Below are 13,246 nucleotides of genomic sequence, written 5' to 3'. Positions count from 1 at the left end.
TTTCTTAGAAGCTTTGTACCATTACCTGGTCCATTTGCATCCTTAACTGGGAGTCTGCAGCGTCATTCTACAAGGGTTCTTTTCCTCCAGTTACTCCTTATCTTCGCACCAGGAAAGCAGTGTTGTCTACTCCTGCAACCCAGAAGGCTGAGCAGCGACTCCAGATCTTTAGTACCCCATTATCACTGGGGCAAAAGGCTTATATTACTTTTCTTTTAAGGTGAGTGGCCATCTATATTGGCTTTGGGTCAGCCACTGGACCCATCTGCTCCTGTTACTGAAGGTAACGAGGCACGAGGGACCGGTATCGGTCGTTCTTTTTCTTTTTTCTGACAGATTTAAAGAGGAAAGGATTTTTCTTTATTGCACTTTAGTTTATCCCTCCTAGCCTTCTAATGTTTTGAATTTCCCACCTACCCATATGGGGCGTGTTTTTCCCACTGCCAATTGTACTTAGTAATGACTTCACTTGTTTTAGCACAAACTGTTAAAAAAAAAAAAATTTGTGTGGCCAAATAAAAAAAAACTGCCACTTTGTCATTTTTACTGAAAAGTACACTTTGTAGAAACATAAGCCCCTAAAAGTTTCATACATTAAAAAATGAACATAGACAGCAGACGCCCAAAGGACACACTGCCTTAAAGGGGTACTCTGGAGGAAAACAATTTTTTCATATCAACTAGCTCCAGAAAGTAAAACAGATTTGTAAATGGCTTCTATTAAAAAATCCTAATCCTTCCAGCACTCATCATCTGCCATATGCTCCAGAGGAAGTTGTACACTTCTGTCCATGTAAGGAACTGTCCAGAACAGAATAGGTTTGCTATCGGGATTTTCTCCTACTCTGGACAGTTCCTGACATGGACTGAGGTGTCAGCAGAGAGCATTGGGGTCAGACTGGAAAGACCTACACAACTTCCTCTGGAGCATACAGCAGCTGATAAGTACTTGAAGGACTTTGATTTTTAAATGGAAGTCATATACAAATGTATTTAACTTTCTGGCACCAGTAGTTAAAAAAAAAAAAAAAAAAAGAGTTTTCTACCGGAGTACCTCTTTAACCCCTTAAGGACCAGGCCATTTTACACCTTAGACCAGAGCATTTTTTGAAGATCTGACCACTGTCACTTTAAACATTAATAACTCTGGAATGCTTTTAGTTATCAGTCTGATTCCGAGATTGTTTTTTCGTGATATATTCTACTTTAACATGGTGGTAAATTTTTGTGGTAACTTGCATCTTTTCTTGGTGAAAAATCCCCAAATTTGATGAAAAATTTGTACATTTTGCATTTTTCTAACTTTGAAGCTCTCTGCTTGTAAGGAAAATTGATATTCCAAATAAATCTTTTTTTGATTCACATATACAATATGTCTACTTTATGTTTGCATCATAAAATTGACAAGTTTTTACTCTTGGAAGACACCAGAGGGCTTCAAAGTTCAGCAGCAATTTTCCAATTTTTCACAAAATTTTCAACTCACTATTTTTCAGGGACCGGTTCAGGTTTGAAGTGGATTTGAAGGGTCTTCATATTAGAAATACCCCATAAAACACCCCATTATAAAAACTACACCCCCCAAAGTATTCAAAATGGCATTCAGTCAGTGTTTTAACCCTTTAGGTGTTTCACAGGAATAGCAGCAATGTGAAGGAGAAAATTCAAAATCTTCATTTTTTACACTTGCATGTTCTTGTAGACCCAATTTTTGAATTTTTACAAAGGGGTAAAAGGAGAAAATGTATACTTATATTTGTAACACAATTTCTCTCGAGTAAACACATACCTCATGGGAGAGATTTATCAAAACCTGTCCAGAGGAAAAGATGCCCAGTTGCCCATAGCAACCAATTAGATCACTTCTTTCATTTTTAACAAGGCCTCTGCAAAATGAAAGAAGCGATCTGATTGGTTGCTATGGACAACTGGGCAACTTTACCTTTGCACAGGTTTTGATAAATCTCCCCCCATATGTCTATGTAAAGTGTTCGATGGGCGCAGTAGAGGGCTCAGAAGCGAAGGAGCGACAAGGGGGTTTTGTAGAGTACGTTTTTCTGAAATGGTTTTTGGGGGGCATGTTGCATTTAGGAAGCCCCTATGGTGCGAGAACAGCAAAACCCCCCCACATGGCATGCCGTTTTGGAAACTAGACCCCTTGAGGAACGTAACAAGGAATTAAGTGAGCCTTAATACCCCACAGGTGTTTCACGACTTTTGCATATGTAAAAAAAAAAAATGTTTCACTAAAATGTGTGTTTCCCCAAAAAATTTCAAATTTTTGCAAGGGTTAATAGCAGAAAATACCCCATAAAATTTGTAACCCCATCTCTTCTGAGTATGGAGGTACCCCATAAGTTGACCTGAAGTGCACTACGGGCAAATTACAATGCTCAGAAGAGAAGGAGTCATATTTGGCTTTTTGAGAGCAAATTTTGCTCGGGGGGCATGTCGCATTTAGGAAGCCCCTATGGTGCCAGAACAGATAAAAAAAAAAACTCACATGGCATACCATTTTGGAAACTAGACCTCTTGAGGAACGTAACAAGGAATAAAGTGAGCCATAATACCCCACAGGGGTTTCACGACTCTTGCATATGTAAAAAAAAAAAATCACTAAAATGTGTGTTTCCCCCCATATTTCAAATTTTTGCAAGGGTTAATAGCAAAAAATACTCCACCAAAATTTGTAACCCCATCTCTTCTGAGTATGGAGGTACCCCATAAGTGGACCTAAAATGCACTGCTGGCGAACTACAATGCTCAGAAGAGAAGGAGTCATATTTGGCTTTTTGAGAGCAAATTTTGCTCGGAGGGCATGTCGCATTTAGGAAGCCCCTATGGTGCCAAGACAGCAAAAAAAACAAAACACATGGCATACCATTTTGGAAACTAGACCCCTTGAGGAACGTAACAAGGAATAAAGTGAGCCTTAATACCCCACAGGGGTTTCACGACTTTTGCATATGTTTTCCCGAAAATTTTACATTTTTCCAAGGGTTAATAGCAGAAAAGACACCCCACAATTTGTAAATACATTTCTTTGGAGTAAGGACATACCTGATTTTTGGATGATTTTGACTCCTCTGGTGCACACCAGGTCTTGGTATAGGCATGAGGTCAGTCAGGGGCCTTGAGCTTTTCATAGCAGAGGATTAGGGACCCCCCTCAAGGAGCGTTAATGGGGGGGAGCACTGAGCCCTAAAATAGGGGAACACTATGTGGGACAACGGGCCGTAACAGGGGTATACAGGTGCGGTACAGAGGCCCGTAATATGGGGCACAGTGGGCCAGAAAATTATAAATTATAATAAAAAAGGATATATTCCCAGAATGATGACCCAGAGCATAGCCAAAACTAAAAAAAAATATGCCCACCCCAAACCCTATGCTCTGAGTCATCATTCTGGGAATGTGATGTGTGTGGCCGTCCCTAACCTGTTGCCTCAAATGTGCACCCGCTCAGGTGGAGACAGAGCGCTGCGCATTTGAGGCAACATAAAAAAGTCCCCGATGATAGTGACTCAGTGACCTATGACCCATTTTTGAAAAAACACCCCCAGAGGTCTTATCAGGTATTTTTTTTTTTCTTCAGTTTTTTTTGGGCAATTTAGTGGTTTTAGGAGGTTAACAATTTAGAATGTACTCTGGACTTGGTATATTGGTCAAATTATGGAAAATTAAACTGAAAAGGGAAAATCTAGGGCTCCATGGAAGTGTGATACTCCCTGAAGCAGCCTATGCAGAGGCCCGGATTATCTGGGCAAGTGGCACACTGATACGTGGTGTCCTTCCGTATCCCCCTCCTGCTACACACTCTGCATCTTTTCTGGGTTCGTCCCTTCTTTCCACTGTGGGGGATCCCACCTGGAAAGTGTTGGCCTGGGACGATCCTAGCGCCTATAACTCCAGACCTTTGGGAAGTCCGGCCTGATCTTTCCCGTTCGCCAAAGATCAGGAACCTTAGGACTTCTTCTTGGTACTGGAGGAATGTCCCTGTGTTGCCAGCGTACTGGGATAGTACAAAAGCGTTGTACGTGGCAACCTGTACAAAGTAGACCGCAACTTCTTTGTACCATGCCCGTGTTTTCCGCATGGCGTTATATGGCTTAAGGACTTGATCTGAGAGATCAACTCCCCCCATATACCGATTGTAGTCCAGAATTCTTGGGGACCAGTCCCACAGTACCTCGCACAGTGACAGGGGTGCTGCCGTTCCCATGAATAGTTGTGAGCATAAGGACATCCCTCTTATCCTTATACTTCACCAACAACAGGTTATCATGGGTGAAGGCACGGGACTCACCCTTGGGGATAGGCGTCTGGACCAAATTTAGAGGGAGGCCTCTCTGGTACTTTCGCACGGTCCCACAAGAGGACGTGGATCTTGCGGAAAGGGATTTGAACAGAGGGATGCTGGTATAAAAGTTATCCACGTATACGTGGAAACCCTTATCCAGCAATGGGTGCACAAGGTCCCAAACGAGTTTCCCGCTAACATCCAGAGTGGGGGGACATTCTGGGGGTTCAATACGGGAATCTCGTCCATCATATACTCTAAACTTGCAAGTGTACGTACGGAGAGATCGCAGGGGGCCCCAGCGGTCGGACCCCCCGTGATCTCAAACTTATCTCCTATCCTTAGGATAGAGGTACATTTTTCACCACTGGACTACCCCTTTAAGGCTCACTATACCCCTTGTCACGTTCCGTGAGGGGTGTAGTTTCCAAAATGGAGTCACATGTGGGTATTTATTTTTTTGCGTTTATGTCAGAACCGCTGTAAAATCAGCCACCCCTGTGCAAATCACCAATTTATGCCTCAAATGTACATGGTGCGCTCTCAATCCTGAGCCTTGTTGTGCGTCCGCAGAGCATTTTACGCCCACATATGGGGTATTTCCGTACTCAGGAGAAATTGCGTTACAAATTTTGGGGGTCTTTCTTTCCATTTACTGCTTGTGAAAACTATGGGGCAACACCAGCATGTTAGTGTAAAATTTTCTATTTTTTTTACACTAACAGGCTGGTGTAACCCCCAACTTTTCCTTTTCATAAGGGGTAAAAGGAGAAAAAGCACCCCAAAATTTGTAGTGCAATTTCTCCCGAGTACGGAAATACCCCATATGTGGCCCTAAACAGTTTCCTTGAAATATGACAGGGCTCCATGCGCATTTGAGGACTAAATTAGGGATTGCATAGGGGTGGACATAGGGGTATTCTACGCCAGTGATTCCCAAACAGGGTGCCTGTCAGCTGGAGACTTCGTTTTGGAAACACTGCCGTACAATACGTTTTTCATTTTTATTGGGGGGAACAGTGTAAGGGGATGTTTATGTAGTGTTTTACCCTTTATTATGTGTTAGTGTAGTGTAGTGTTTTTAGGGTACATTCGCACTTTCGTGTTATGGTGAGTTTCCCGCTAGGAGTTTGAGCAAAAAATTTGCCGCAGCCCAAACTTGAAGCAGGAAACTTACTGTAAACCTGCCCGTGTGAATGTACCATGTACGTTCACATGGGGGGGCAAACCTCCAGCGGTTTCAAAACTACAACTCCCAGCATGTACTGATAGACCGTGCATGCTGGGAGTTGTAGTTTTGCAACAGCTGGAGGCACACTGGTTGGAAAACCTTCAGTTAGGTTCTGTTACCTAACTCAGTATTTTCCAACCAGTGTGCCTCCAGCTGTTGCAAAACTACAACTCCCAGCATGTACTGATCGCCGAAGGGCATTCTGGGAGATGTAGTTATGCAACAGCTGGAGGTACTTAACTACAACTCCCAGCATGCCGAGACAGCTGTTTGCTGTTTGGGAAAACTGGGATTTGCAGTTTTGCAACATCTCGAGGGCAACAGTTTATAGACCACTGCTCCAAACTGTGACCCTCCAGATGTTGCAAAACTACAAATCCCAGCATGCCCCGACAGCTGTTTGGGCATGCTAGGAGTTGTAGTTTTGCAAGATCTTGAGGGTTACAGTTTAGAGACCACTGTATAATGGTCTCAAACTGTAGACCTCCAGCTGTTGCAAAACTACATATTCCAGCATGCCCAAACAGCTGTCTGGGCATGCTGGGAGTTGTAGTTTTGCAACATCTGCAGGGCTACTGTATAATGGTCTCAGACTGCAGCCCTCCAGATGTTGCTAGGCAACTTACCAGCTTCCGTAGGATCCAGGGAGCCATCCTCTTCTGCCGATCACCATCGCCCGCTGCCTCCGGATGGGTAAGTGGATCCTCGGCGCCCGGTCCCCGCCGGTTTCCCCGTCCTGCTCCGCCTATTGTGGGTGGGCAGGATGGGGAAAACTAAAGTTAACCCCCCACCCCCGATCTGCTATTGGTCGTCGCTTCTGATGATCAATAGCAGATCAATAGCAGGGATAGGAGGGGTGGCACCCCTGCCCCCTCACTCCTATCCCTTCAGATGGATCATAGGTGTCTTAGACAACCGCGATCCCCCTTATATTCTGGGTCACCGGGTCACCATAAACCCGTATGACCCGGAATTGGCACAAATCGCAAGTGGGTCTTGCTTGTATAATATGCCTATAGTAGGGAACCGGGACTAAACCTCCACTGATACATAGCTTAATGCTGACTGAAGGTACACCACTCCCTATATAATTAGCCGTATACATTTACCCATAATAGGGTCCTTTCACCACCGTCCCAATGTTCGTTTGATGGACTTTCTCAAGGGATGCTCTTTTATCCATAGGCATAAGTACCGGGACATTTCTTTGTGGTGCTGTATTTTCTTGTATCTAATTTGAAAACCTGTTTAACTTTTTGGCACCAGTTGATTTGGAAAAAAAAAAAATCACCGTAGTAACCCTGTAAGAAAATATCAGGTGACATTAGCCAGGTGAGAAATGACTGGAAATTTTCCACACCAGCATTCATTATTGATCATAAATAAATGCAAATGTTTATAGCCTTTGAGAGATTAAGAATCCGAATATGAAATCATTTTAGTTTCATTCACATTTCATAGTTCACTATATAGTAACAAGAAACAAGCTTTCTATTACCCAAAGAGGCCCTAAAACACTTGAGAAAAGCTCTAACTGAGGAGGAAAGAAGATTTGTTCAAATCATTTCCTTTGAAAATTACTGGGGTTTATTGAGATACAGAACCTATACTGTGGAAGTTTCTGAAATCATCACTAGTGTTGAGCGGCATAGGCCATATTCGAATTCGCGATATTTCGCGAATATATGGAAGAATATTCGTCCTATATTCGCTAAATTTGCATATTTGTAATATTCGCGTTTTATTTTCGCATATGCGAAAATTCGCGTATGCGAAAATCAGCATATACAAAAAAGACCATAAGCGAAAATTTGCATATATAAATTGTCGCATATGCGAAAATTCGCATGCCAGTCTCACGCAGTAGTATTAGAGCCTTCTTTACATCACACAAGCTGGAAGCAGAGAGGGGTGATCACTGTGAGGTGTACTGTGAAAAAAAAGAAAAAAAAATGAATATTCGTAATTACGAATATATAGCGCTATATTCGCAAATATTCGCAAATTCGCGAATATGCGATATTCGCAAATAAAATTTGCATTGCGAATATTCGCGAGCAACACTAATCATCACATTGTTGGACCATTCACACTGCGTAATATTTGCCGAATTTCCACCCGGAAAACACGGGCGGACATTCTGCACATTTGAATAATCCAGCAGGCACTAGGACTGCTCGGAAATATGCCGTCTATGTGACATGTCTATTTTTTCTGCAGATGACAGAATCGTGAACAGCAGAACTGTTTGGCCGAAAATTTGTAGAATGTCCACACGGAAAACACATGCTGACATTCCACACACTTTTAACTAATCTGGAAGGCACTAGGACCACTAGGAAATGCGCTTTCTCATATCTATTCTTTCTGTGGATGATGGAATCAGAATATCCGCAACAGAAACATCTGGGGTGGAAATTCTGCCGTGTGAACAGTGCAGCAGAATCCCATTGAAATCAAATGTCAGTGCCGAATATTCCATAATATTCCAAAAAGTCTGCTGTGTGAATATACCCTAAATGTTCCAAAGGCAGAAGTGGATCCAGCTGGAAGGGAGAAGTATAACATCTTCCTTGATATTTCCCCTCCCAGCTGGATCCACTTCTGCATTTGGCACATATTCTGCTCTGGAAAATCTGCAGCTAATCGGCAACATGTTTCCTACCTAAGGGGGGGGAAATGGAGCCAGAAAAAAATGCACTGAAGATGTTAGCTAAGAGTCAATAAGGTAATATAAGATGGTATACCTACAATGCTTTTTTGTATTTGGCAGCTTTTTTGCAGCTTTTCCAAAATGCAGCATGCTGCTGTTTTTCATGGCATTCTTTCCTCACATTCTTCAATAGAAATTCTTGAATCACATGATAAAAGAATCACATAACTTGTGATGAGCTAAAAAAAAAAAAAAAAAAAATCATATATACTAATACACACTATTTGGGGGAGGGGTGCCATAAAAACTGCATAATGCTGGGTTGCCACTTGGGTAATTTATGGCATTTTTTCCACATGAAAAATGAAATAAACAGTTGCTTTTTACAGCGTTTTTGCTTTATTTTGTGGTGTATCTTCCATTCCATTTCTTCCAAAAAAAATTCACACTGTGGCAGTTTTCCCTGCCTTTAGGGTATCATTCTGTGGGTCAGATGCAGAGCGCCCTGCCCACGGAGTGTAAGGGGGTAAGTAGTGATTACCTCACTACTTAGCTCCACCGGCCATACAATATACATGGGTGCATAGGCCGATGTATAATGTCCCTGCCGCTATAGTGACTGAACTGTGCTCTTGGCTATATTGTCACGAGCATGGTTCATGATGGGTAAGAGGTATACATTGTATTCCTCCTGTCCAGCAACAATATATGGTAAGGCAGCTATCTATTTATTTCATTTTATTTTTTTTTATTTTTTTTTTGCTACTAAATATCTATTTATTTGAAAAGGCATGTCCATTTTGGGAACTGTCCAGAGCAACATATGTTTTCTATGGGGATTTTCTCCTACTCTGGACAGTTCTTAAAATGGACAGAGATGTTAGCAGAGAGCACTGTGCTTGTGATGTCAGCAGAGAGCTCTGTGTTCCAAAAAGAAATTAATTTCCTCTGTAGTATTCAGCAGCTAATAAGTACTGGAAGGATTAATATTTTTATAGACATAATTTACAAATCAGTTTAACTTTCTGGCACCAGGTGATTAAAAAAAAAAAGTTTTCCACCGGAGTACCCCTTTAACTACCTGTCAACATCTATATTTTTACCACGGAAAAACACTGTGCGACAAAGTTAGCTGTTTTTATGGGGGGGGGGGGGATTTTTTCCCCAAAAAAAACCAAGTGGAAACCCAGCCATAATGAGGTACTATCAATGTAAAAAAAACTTTTCATATTTGCTGAATAAATAATAACATAGCTTTTTAAAATATATAGTTAAAAAAGGTAAATTTCACCTTGAAAAAATCTTAAAAATTGCCACCACTAGGCATCATCTATCTTCCTCCACACTAAACTTTGGTACCCTGTATAGGAGATCTGTGATGTGCAGGCTTTCTCCCAACAGATTGCTGTTCAGTGATTGTCTGAGGCCGCACATACCTCTCTCATCTATATTCACTGCTCCCTAACCTAGTGATCTGTTCAGCTCTCCCGGCAGCTCAGAGCAGCCGTTTCAGGAGCATAAAAACACAGTTCTCAGCAGAGTATCTAAGCATAATATGTGTGATACTGCCTACAGCATACTATGTGTGATACTTCATGCACTCAACAGAGTATCTAAGCATACTGTCTGTGTGACACTGCCTACAGCATAGTATGTGTGATACTGCAAGCTCTCAGCAGAGTGTCTAAGCATAATATATGTGATACTGCCTGCAGCCTAGTATGTGTGATATTTCATGCACTCAACAGAGTATCTAAGCATACTGTCTGTGTGACACTGCCTACAGCATAGTATATGTGATACTGCAAGCTCTCAGCAGAGTATCTAAACATAATATGTGTGATACTGCCTGCAGCCTAGTAGGTGTGATACTAACGTTACAACAGTGTATCTAAGTATATTATGTTTTATACTTCCTGCAGCCTATTATGCGTTATACTGCAAGCTCTCAGCTGTGTTTGTAAAACACTGTGTTCGAACACCTGCTTTGCCCTTTTATTACAAAATCTTTGCACTAGGAAGATCTATTTTAATTTTTACACATTTTCCCTGTTATAAACTCACCATAGAGTCTTAGGTATATTGCAGGTAAACTTCAATAATCCTCCTCTCTGTGTAATATGTAGAGAATGAAAACAGATAGGAAGGGGTTACACAGACTGCAGTGATTGGATGACTACCCAGGCTGCTCCCATTGCTCACAGCAGACTGAGGGATGAGTGTAGTTTCACTAAGAGTGGTTTCCTTTGTGGGTTTTGATTCCCAACAGGTATTTTTTCATGGAATTTACTGTTTCCCTACATTTTGCACTTTTCCCTATTTTTGCTGTTTTTACAACTGCTCTGAGCTGTGGGGTTCTCCAGACCTCAAATCCACCAAATTTTATGTGAAAACATTGGTAAATATGTTGTTTTTTTTTGTTTTGTTTTTTATGTTGGGGTCATGCCCCTTTTAGATGACTATGCCCCTTTCTCCATTGGCCACACCCCTTCTCTCTAAGTAAAATGGTAAAAGATATATCATGATACACAGAGAAAAAAAAAGCTAGTAGTAATGCTTCATATATGTGACAATTCAGACAGATATATAAAGGTACCCATTAATAAAGCAACATTAGCTCACATCTAAGTACCAAAAGTGAGCATCCAAAGGCCTCACCAACATGTAATAAGGGCCATGTGTCACCTCCCCTTCTTTATCTGCTACTGTAAGTATCTTGAACGCATAGACTCTGAAACTAACAATTGCACTCTGATGTTGACAAATAAAATTTTGGGATACACTGCAACATTTTTATTGTTCACAGGCATCAATAACATGCTTTAACACCCTCACTTTCAGTTTCTGGCTGGAGCTGCCAACATACTTGAGACGACATCCTTGACACCATGTACAAAACATTTTTCGAGTTACATGTTATATGTTTTTTTTTTTAAAAAAGGTAAGTGTGTTATCAAAATTGGTGAGTTCTTTACACGGCATAACGAAAGTATACATTCTACCTATAAAAATCCTTCACATGTAATCAAGTAGGTGCGTTATGATGTGGTAATATGCTGGTGACAGTATCATTGCCCAAGATCATACCTCCTTTGAAAACCACTTATGTCCATCTTAGATGACCACTGTCAGAGTCAAAACCTTTTTATATGTTGTACATCTTGGCAAAACATTAACCTTTTCATAAGAAAATGTTATTTCCTTTTTATAGAAATCATGGCTTATAAAATCATGGCTTTCTCCAAGCTGAAGCACAGGCATGGACAAAGTCCAGTAAGTGATGGTGGGCTAGCACTCATTTGTCTGATAGGACAGGAGAGAGCACAGAGGAGCCCTATCAAACAGGAGAGAGCACAGAGGAGTACTATCAGACAGGAAAGAGCACAGAGGAGTGCTATCAGACAGGAAAGAGCACAGAGGAGTGCTATCAGACAGGAGAGAGCACAGAGGAGTGCTATCAGATAGGAAAGAGCACAGAGGAGTCCTATCAGACAGGAGATTGCACAGAAGAGTGCTATCAGACAGGATAGAGTACAGAGGAGTCGTATCAGACAGGAGAGAGCACAGAGGAGTACTATCAGACAGGAGAGCGCACAAAGGAGTACTATCAGATAGGAAAGAGCACAGAGGAGTACTATCAGATAGGACAGAGCACAGAGGAGTGCTATCAGACAGGAGAGAGCAAAGAGGAGTGCTATCAGACAGGAGAGAGCACAGAGGAGTCCTATCAGACAGGGGAGAGCACAGAGGAGTGCTATCAGACAGGAGAGAGCACAGAGGAGTGCTATGAGACAGGAGAGAGAACAGAGGAGTCCTATCAGATAGGAAAGAGCACAGAGGAGTCCTATCAGACAGGAGATTGCACAGAGGAGTGCTATCTGATAGGAAAGAGCACAGATGAGTCCTATCAGACAGGAGAGAGCACAGAGGAGTACTATCAGACAGGAGAGAAAACAGAGGAGTACTATGAGACAGGAAAGAGCACAGAGGAGTGCTATCAGACAGGAGAGAGCACAGAGGAGTGCTCTCAGACAGGAGAGAGCACAGAGGAGTCCTATCAGATAGGAAAGAGCACAGAGGAGTCATATCAGACTGGAGAGAGCACAGAGGAGTAATATCAGACTGGAGAGAGCACAGAGGAGTCCTATCAGACAGGAGAGCGCACAAAGGAGTACTATCAGACAGGAGAGAGCACAGAGGAGTCCTATCAGATAGGAAAGAGCACAGAGGAGTCGTATCAGACAGGAAAGAGCACAGAGGAGTCCTATCAGACAGGAGAGTGCACAGAGGAGTGCTATCAGACAGGAGAGAGCACAGAGGACTACTATCAGACAGGAGAGAGCACAGAGGAGTGCTATCAGACAGGAGAGAGCAGAGAGGAGTCCTATCAGACAGGAAAGAGCACAGAGAAGTCCTATCAGATAGGAGAGAGCACAGAGCAGTGCTATTAGACAGGAGACAGTACAGAGGAATCCTATCAGACAGGAGGGAGAACAGAGGAGTGCTATCAGACAGGAAAGAACAGAGGAGTACTATCAGACAGGAGAGAGCACAGAGGAGTGCTAGCCCACCCTCACTTACTTCAGCACACACCTCTGGTTATCAGGTTATATATTTATTGTGGTCGGGTTACATGTACCATGAGTAGAGTACCATTTGCATAAATAATTAAGCCTGGGGTGTGCCTGGGCGGCCGTGAAAGGTATCCTAAAGAAAGGGGGATACCCTGAGAGTGACTGTGGAAAAAAGGGGAGGGAGGGGGGGGACATATTGCATGCTGACGACAGCATCGGTGTGGATCAGGTGGGTATATAAAGACCAGACTCCTCCCACAAATTAGGTTAACTTTTTCAGCTGACCTCCACTTGTGGTCGGGTTTCATTAACCGTGAGTAGAGTACTATTTGCATGAATAATTAGGCCTGGGGTGTGCCTGGGTGGCCATGAAGGATATCCTAAAGAAAGGGGGCAACAATACCTCAGTTAGATAATGCATGAGTTAGTGGTTAAGCATAACCTACGTCATATGAACCCAAGATAACAGACTAAATGCTCCAGTTAAC

The 13,246-nt window shown here is 42.3% G+C and overlaps 1 long non-coding RNA gene across 3 annotated transcripts in view; it reads right to left on the bottom strand.

Moving 5' to 3' along the window:
• Window positions 1–13,246, bottom strand: part of LOC130273568 (uncharacterized) — a 77,343-nt gene that overhangs the window by 15,646 nt on the left and 48,451 nt on the right. For all 3 annotated transcript variants that reach the window (XR_008844046.1, XR_008844048.1, XR_008844047.1), the window contains exons 2-3: window positions 8,283–8,423; window positions 6,641–6,832 (exon numbers count right to left, since the gene is read on the bottom strand). This is a non-coding gene — a long non-coding RNA (uncharacterized LOC130273568). The remainder of the gene's footprint in view (window positions 1–6,640; window positions 6,833–8,282; window positions 8,424–13,246) is intronic.

The sequence above is a fragment of the Hyla sarda genome, chromosome 5, assembly GCF_029499605.1.
Source record: "Hyla sarda isolate aHylSar1 chromosome 5, aHylSar1.hap1, whole genome shotgun sequence".
Lineage (NCBI taxonomy): Eukaryota > Metazoa > Chordata > Amphibia > Anura > Hylidae > Hyla > Hyla sarda.
This window is presented reverse-complemented; position numbering and strand designations above follow the sequence as displayed.